The sequence below is a fragment of the Halyomorpha halys genome, unplaced genomic scaffold (genome assembly GCF_000696795.3).
Source record: "Halyomorpha halys isolate HHAL.00 unplaced genomic scaffold, Hhal_1.1 Scaffold317.1, whole genome shotgun sequence".
Classification (NCBI taxonomy): Eukaryota; Metazoa; Arthropoda; class Insecta; order Hemiptera; family Pentatomidae; genus Halyomorpha; species Halyomorpha halys.
In genome coordinates, this window is record NW_027106310.1 from 785,645 (window position 1) to 794,697 (window position 9,053).

Here is a 9,053-nt window from a genome sequence, read left to right on the forward strand (position 1 = left end):
TTTTTATTTTTTTATTTATTTATTGATAGATATTACAATCTACCACACAATTGTGAGCAATATGTAATAGTGATGAATGATCTCATACATACTAAAATAAAAAAAAAATAATAAAATAAAATAAATAAATAAAAAACTCTCTTAAAATATATACAAACAAAAGAATAAACAAAATGAACATAATCAAACTATCTGTTTGAAAAATAAATAAATTGAATAACATAATGATAAAATAATATATACAATATTTACACAATCGACCTGAGGATCCATGAGCTCACTCTATCCCCCACGTGTGAGGGGTAGAGCAGAGCTCAAAAGATCCCATCGCATCCATCTCGCCGGTTCTAAGGATTTTGGATTGAAAGGATTGGATACTTAGAGTATGTGAAAACGAAAACCAGTTGTCACTGTTGGCCTTGTCAAGCTAGTAATTTCTCTCTCTTTTTTCTGTAAGTTTCTATTAATTATATTAATCAGCGAATAATATTCTTTTAATACTTTTTCTGAAAGTAAAGCGTACAATTAACTTCATTATCCGATAAAATTCATTAAATTGGCGTATAAATAAGAACAGGACGGGCAAGCGTAATTGCGGTTTTCAGACGGGATACAACGGACACAATACAGATCTCAGTAATCTCAGCATTTATTGAATAAAGTATCGTAAAATATAATACGGCATGTATATCAGAAGAGGCCAGATAAAAGGCAGATTTAAGGGGAAAAAATCGTAAAGGAAGTTTATAGCCAACAATATCTGGGTAAGGGAGAATAAAGCTGAAGACAGGAGCATAAAGTAGCTTTGACTGCTTACTTAAAACCATCTCCCCTCGATTCGGAACCTCTGTTTCCCTTTTGAGAAGTTTTATTGCATATTCAAACCCAGGGTGCTCGTCAATGGTCCAAGTAATGGAGTACTTATGCTGCCTCAACGAGGGTAATTTCGAATTCGGCGGTCCGTGGAATCAGTGGTTTTAGGGGATTCCTTAAATTTCGAGTGTGTTGTAAATTAAATTGATACTATAAATATAATTCGCGATATATTTTGTAAGTTTTTTTTATTAAAAAATATTTATTATTTCTACTCATATCCTCCCCGGAATTATTAAAAAATCAATGGCTAAAAATTAAAAAAAAAAAAAAATGTAACTTGCACGTTCAGGGTCAGAAATAAAAAAGTGGTCAAGTGACCCAGGACCCTAGAGCTAGTGCTGCTACCTGTTGCCGAGACTCTGGATTATGTTCATATTAGCATAATAAGAGAACTATGAAAAAAGGCCAGATTTTTATTCAGTAAAAAAAACAGTATACGTTATATAATGTGCAATAAAAAACAAACGTAAAAAAAAAACATATAATAAGGAGCAAATAATCTCCAAATGTCCCGCTAAAATATTCATATATACCGCTCCCCTGAAAGTATGTAAAGTACAATATATTGGTGCATATATTAAAAATTAAACGAAAATAATTTAAATTTTTTCTATATTTTGATTTAACTAACCAAAACTAGAATATAATCAAATTGTTCGTTGGTGATCATCCCTATCTTATAGCATGGACGATATTTTAAGAATTAATTAATTAGATTGATCTTACTGGTAAATGAATGATGTTTACTAAAATAATAAATTAAAATTAAAATCTGTACCACTACAATGCATGATGGGTCAGGGGCTCAATACTTTGTAAGGAAGTACCGTAATTAGACCAACGATTGTACAAGGAGGTGATTTGGTCAGAATCACGCTCGACCTCCAGATTTTTACCTAATTAAGGGCAGGGTTGGGAAAATATTAGCTATAGTTGAAACTAATAGCTGATGTCTATGGAAAAAATATTTATTTATCAATGGTTCCCTAATGAATAAGGGTCGTATTCATGGCAATATCAGTTATTAGTTTCAAATATAGCTAATTTTTACCCTTCACTGATTACCCGATTTATGAGGCTGGGAGGGTTCTATAACCCACAGGATTGACTCACAGCTACAGAGCAACAGAGAACAATTTGCTGCCAGCCGGATTCTAACCCGGTTTCTTGGAGTTAGTACCATCATGCCTTACCACGGCGCCACTGCGCTTCCGAAATAAATAAATAATCAAATAAAATAAATTAAGAATTGTACAAAAAAAAATCTATAATTCCATATATCTTGTAATAAACAATAGTTGATCATATGGGGGTAACAATAATGTTTACTATGGTCAACTACAATTTTAATATATTTGATGAAATTTGGGATGATTGATGATTTTACATATAATTTAACTTTTTCTGATGAAGTCATGGACAGGTTCTTGAAGGTCTGTGAAAATATGATGTATTACAAATTATTGTTAATATCAATGAATATAAGACCTGGCTTAAATTATAGATTATTTAATTTTACATCGATTTGATAAATATAATCAGAATTGTTTTAGCCGTTTTCTAGAAAATGTTTTTTTTTTTTTTTATTCTAAAACATTATGTTCTGTCTTAAATTTATTAGCAATGATAATAGGGCTCATTCCCATTTTATTAACAAATATATAAATTAAATGAGAGGAAATAAAAGGAAAACAATAAAGAAAAAAACTAAATTAAATTTGAAGTAAAATAATATCATAAACACAATCATTCCTATTTACAATATTTACATTCAGCCTGAGAAACACTGAGCCAAGCTTTTCTCCCCACTTGTGGAGGGAAAAGCAGGACTCTAGAAGATCTCGGGGCTTCTCTGTCAACCGCGTCACTGGTTTCAAAAGCCAATGGAGGATGCAAGAGAAAATGGTAAATTGTTGTTATAAAATGGCACTTCCAGTTAGTGAAAAGTAGTGTTAGTTATTGTAGTGAAAAAGTAGCTGTAATATTCCAAGCATAGGGAATATTTTAAGTAATACTTGAATAAGTAATTTTAGTTTTGTTCTAGTTTCTCGTTTTCGAGGTAAGTGAGTGATTCACATAAACAATCACACAAAAACACGCACGCGAAGGTCATTCTTCGAGGCTTTGTTATTTATAATCTAGGCGTCTGTGTACCTCCATTGAAAGTGGGAGAAGAAGGGAATACGCAGTTCAGTAATCACGAAGAAAGCAAGCCTAAAGATCAATGGTGTTATCGTTTAACTGTATACACTCTAAATTATAATTCATGCATTAAAAATTAACTGAATTCATCGTTTTTTTTAAGTACACAAAAGTTTGTAAAAGGCAAATTGTTAAATTTCTGAATTTGCTTCTTAATTTTAGGTTACTATGCAATCCTACTTTACTTTCGACAAATTTGGGCATTAAAATCTTAAAGGTTTTTTAAATATTTTTATTATAAAATCACTGTGATTTCTAACACTTTTTATGATTTCAGATACATTTCTAGAAAAGAAAAAAAAAATCGATACTGAAATTAGGCGTTCCACTTAACCTCAACTTCCCCTCCCTTCTTACCCCCGCGATTATGTATCTCGATATTGCTTCTTGGATATAATTGTTACAAAATGATACTCTAAATATCATAAATACTCTAAAATATCATTATTATTTTTTTGTTTCTTTAATCATTAAGTGGGGAAGTGAGAATTTCGAACGTTATTGGGGTGGGGATGAGTGTTTCATGAGCCCATTTAATTTGTGTTTTTAATAACTTAAACCAACATTTTATAATTTCAATTATTTTTGTAAAGTTATTGGGTATAGAAGTCAATACAAATTAAATTAATTACTAAGATAAAATTTTATTATTTTAAAAAATTTCAATGTTTGATGTATAAAAGCAAAATGTATGCTACTGTTTTAAACTAATATATTGGAACATTTTATAAAATTTCTTTTAGTCCGAAATAAAAGAAAATTAAGAGCTGTCAATTTTTTTTTTTTTTTTTTTTTTTTAATGACTTCTTCCAGATCGTTTCGAAAATACGGGGAAGGGGGCGGACTTACCCACAGGTAACTCACCTATTCTAACCATGTTGGGGAATCAAGATTTCATTTCATCGGGGTGCCGAAGAAGAATAAAAGGATTCGAACCGGCGTACAGCATTCACGGACTAGGTAAAGAAAATGCTACAACTACCTCGTCTACAAACGGCCTCAAATATTACTTACTATGCAAGGGTTTTAAGTTAACTAACTTGTGATCTTAAAAATGACTCATTTAAAAAAAAAAGTCCAGAAAGAATAAGGCAGTATGAGTTTTAAGTCCACAGGCATAAACATTTGATCGCTACGGATTATTTTTTTTTTAAGTGATAGATATTATTCTTATATTCATAAAGAACTGAATTGAACACAAAAGTTTTATTAAAAAAACAAAAAACAATACAAGTAAAAGCCCACCATTGTATGTACTTCAAGTTCATTGGCCTGTTGAGCCTGTTGGGGAGCATACTTTAGCTTGGAGCGATGAAGTGCTTTTGAACTTATAAGTGCTTGTGTATTCTATTAGATTTGAAGGGTTTCATACGAAGGAAAAAAAAATTAATTCCATGTTGTTTTTTGTCTTTTTTTCCAATGAGTACTAAAGAGGATCATTTCAGTTTTACCATTGTGCAGAAATACAGAAAATAAATATATATATAAAAAAAAACATAATTTCGTGTAGTTTTTAAATTGGATAGTAACCTTTCTTAAATTTTAAGAACAGATTATACTATCTGACAATAAAAAACAGCTTATCTCTCACAAAATGAAATACATCTTTACATATGTATATCTACTTATTTATCAATAAAGGGAAAAATAACTTTTTTGTTCTGTCATAGCGAAATGTTTAATTGATAAATTCCTCAGGTAACTTATTATTTACTATAATAATCTTTTCTTATCACATACCATTTCAGTCGTGTATTATTCTCAATCATTTCTGATTTCTGAAAAAACTGGAAAAATAGTTTCTTTGAAGAATCAATTAAAGCGGTCTGTAAAAGAATATAAAACATTTAAGTATATAAGAACTAAGCAATGTGCAGTTTAAGTTGATATGAAGACTTATGAACTTATTCATTATATAAAACTTTTTTTTTATAATTTATTTATTGTTAATTGTGTATTATTTATTGCAACTGTAAGTGATATTATGACATGATAAAAACATGTGGAGAATCTACTTATTGATAGAACTCCAATAAAATTTCTAGAGGAGGCGATCTCGGGGCCATCTTCTTTTCAGATGCTTAGGGGAATTATTAAGTAATGAAGGAGAAGCCAGATTAGAAACAAGTTGGTATGGATGGCTAGGAACTTTATCATAGAAGGATTAGTATCAGGTTCTGGCAAAATCGGCAACATATGGAACATTGATGTCCTGATCGATTACTTAATTTGTGACAAAGTATGGAGCATTAAGGATTTCGGACTGTAAGGATAGGATTCGGGAGGAATTCCATGGTTAAGTGGAGCCCCAAAGCTTAACTCCGTATGTCCAGATAGGCCTTATAATAGTCATATAGACCAGTCTTTTGTAATGGATTGGAAGTTAAGACCGTTTTATAAAACTTAAATTTAAAATGTGTTCTAATTTAAAACACTCCTGCAAGAAATTACATTTTTATAGTTATTATCATGTATAGGGATGTGGAATTTATATATAAATATTTTGACATTTACCATCCTAAAATAATAAACGAAAGAATCGGAGCTAACTTCATAGTAATTTGAGTTATTTTTGATGATTTTTATTTTTCACATATATTTAGATTTTATAATGTTTTCAGTAGATAAATTCGTTTTTACATGTGAAATATAAGGCTATAAATGATTGCCCAACTCCCTCACTCTTATTATTATCAATATTTATTTAACCAGTTTATAAATTAAAAATTCAGTCCCTAATGTTTTATTTCTTGGATTATGAGGGTTGTACACCCCTCCTCTTCCCAAGTGGTGGATGAAAATCAGTAGTAGAACTCAGTGGTAATTATGTATATTTAATTTCTAAGTTTAAATGGCCCCTTTGAAAAGACAGGCTTTGTAATGTGATGGACTTTGACAGGGGGTTGGAGTGTCATTATGATTACAACAGAAATCAGAAGTTTTCTGAGTACTCCCGGAAAGAATCCTTCAATTCGAGAGGGATTTAGTTCTAAGTCCTTCCAAGATCCCCTACCGTCTTGTCCAGGCCGGGGGAACCTAGTCATTTTCTTACTTTTAGACTGCATGACCGCCCTCTTCTCTTTCATTTATTTTTTGTCAAGATAAAAAGGAATGTATTCTTTCATAAAATATATATTTCCCCTTTCCGGGAGACATTTCAAGGGAAATTACCAGTCCCTGACTGTACATGTGGTTATAACGAAAGCAACATGTTTTTCAAGATTCTTATTCATTCTTCGCTAATGTAGAGTGATTGCAGCTTTAGCGCACTTACTCAGCCTCCACTGGCTCATTACCAATGACGCGGCTAGAGGGCTGCACTGGGATCTCGAAGAGCCATGCTCTACCCTTCGTACGTGGGGAATAGAGTGGGCTCGAGGATTTTCTGGTCGAGATTGTAAATATTGTATATAATTTATTTTACATAGTTCGATTATGTTAGTTTTATTTATTTATTTTTCTGTATATATCGTCTAGAGATTTTATTTATTTACTTTTATTTTTATTACATATTTTTTTTAAATTTTATTATTATTCCACCTCATCTTCCTGACTTATTTCTTCATGAAGAATAGTTCTTTCTGGAGGTGCCGATTCATACACTATCTTTGGTAAGACTCTCATTTATAACTGACATAGTATTAGCTAATTTTCTAGCTATTCTAACACCATCCTTAATTATTTAAAAATTTTATGAATAAAAATTACCTCTTCATGATTCCTTTCGTCTGGTCCGGTAGCCTTTGAGTTATTACGTTAATTTCCGGGTACATTTCTAGCCTGTATCTTCGAATTCCGCTAAGGTATCCCGTTCTTTTTTGTTTGTGGTGAAGTGTTAAGCCTGAATGACAACTTTATTCATTTTTAGCGCCCATTTCATCCTGCTGAGAGTTGATCTTGGTCTCTGTCGATAATGAACGGCAAAAACACTTTCTTTCAAGCGCCAGTTATGAGATATTTTTTTAAAAATTATTTATTTAATGTAATTTACAACTGTACAAAATAATACAATAGGTAAATATGTAGTATGTTTCATATACACTTGAAAATCTTGGGAAGGAATCACCCATTGGTGGTACTTCAAACATTAATTTAAATTAGAAGGTCCGGTGGCCATCTTCTTTTCTGACGCCTCGGAGGATTATCAGGGATTGTTAAGGATGAGGTATTAAGAATTAATGGGTTAGGATGGTTAAGGAGTTTGGAATGAAAAGACGCATATCTGTTTTGGGTCAAATCTGCAACGAATGGGATGTTAAGGTCTTTGTGAATCAGTTTATTTGTGACGTAATAAGGAGCATCAAGGATTTTACGTAGGATTTTGGATTGTAACGATTGGATCCGGGAAGAATTTAATGGTTTGGTGGAGCCCCAGAGCTCAATTCTATATGTCCAAATTGGTCTGATTATTGTAGTGTATACTAATTTTTTTATGAGATATTGAATGCAGTCTTTTGGTTCGTTGCAATAGGAGGTTGCCACACGTTTCGCCGATATTTGAAGAGTGCTGTCTAATATTCTTTGCTAATGCAACCTCAGTTTCAGACTCGTCCGAGGCAATAATAATCGATGAATCCATATTGGTTATGGGTTTTACATTTTAAACCTTCTGCCAGGTGTATTTCCGACACTACTTCCCAGTGACCTAGCGCGTCTGGGTTTGTTGCTAGTTTTTGTCAATCATATCTAGTGAGCGTTCTGCTAAATATAGTACAAGAGCCGGGAAGAAACAAAGGCAGTTATTTACCCCAATTTTTTATTACTTTTATAAAAACTATGTATGATTACTAGTCAAAACTGATGAGTCTACCAAGTATTGGTAGGGGGGATAAAAAATGGCGACTGTTTAAATACCTTAAAAAATATTCATTTTTCATTCAGAGCTCTATATCATTAAAGCTACCAACAACACTAGAAAATTTAAAAGAACATTATTTAAATAAGAGTAAATTTGCTGAAATATTAGCCCTTATAGCGCAATTTACGTCCAACAGTTCTCGAGATATAGCTTTTTAAAAAGTAATATTTTTTTAAAAGATTAATAGTTAATTAATTTATTTTGAGAAGTCTATATATCAGGAACTATGTGACGTACTGTGGTCTATTAGCACTCAAATTAAAGTTAGTTTGATGTACTATAAAGTAGTTCATGGACTTTACCTTAGTAGGAATAGTTTTCATGATATTTGCTAAAATAAATTAATATATAGTTGTTTGGACAATAGGTTTGATTCATGAAAAACTTTATTCCGGAAATCACAGGACGTACAGATGTCTGCCAGCATTCACATTAAAGCAAGTTAAATTTGCTATCCAATGTCTAATAACGTTTATCTTTTTAGTTGTAGCAGTTTTTATGATATTTGACAAAATAATTCACAAAATTTTAATTTCTAGTTACTCATATGAAATATTTTAGTTTTGAAAAAAATAACCTCTAGATCCATAAGACGCATATATGTCTGCCAGCACTCAAAACAAAGGAAATTACCCTTACCTCAAATTAGACATTTATCTTCGTAGGGATTTTATGATGTTCGCATACGAATATAAATTTGACAAATGAAAATTTGTCCGAACAACTATAAATCAATTCATTTTAGAAAATATCATGAAAACTACTACTCCTAAGAAGATAAATGTCATTAACTAATTTATATCCCGTTAAATTAGCTATAATTTGAATGTTCATATACATCTGTACGTCAAATGGTTTTTGAGATACAGATTTTTCAAAATAAATTCATAACTTCTGATCTTTCATTACGTTCTGTACAACATTTTTATAAAATGTTTCTTTTTAAAAAGCTATATCTCGAGAGCTCTAATATGGCTTACATTTTAGAAAATTTACTCTGCTTTTAATGACGTTCTCTTAGATTTTCCATTGTTGTTGGTAGTTTTAATGATATAGAGTTCCAAATGAAAAATGATTTTTTGTACATACATGTACATATGCTAATTGTTGATTTTTC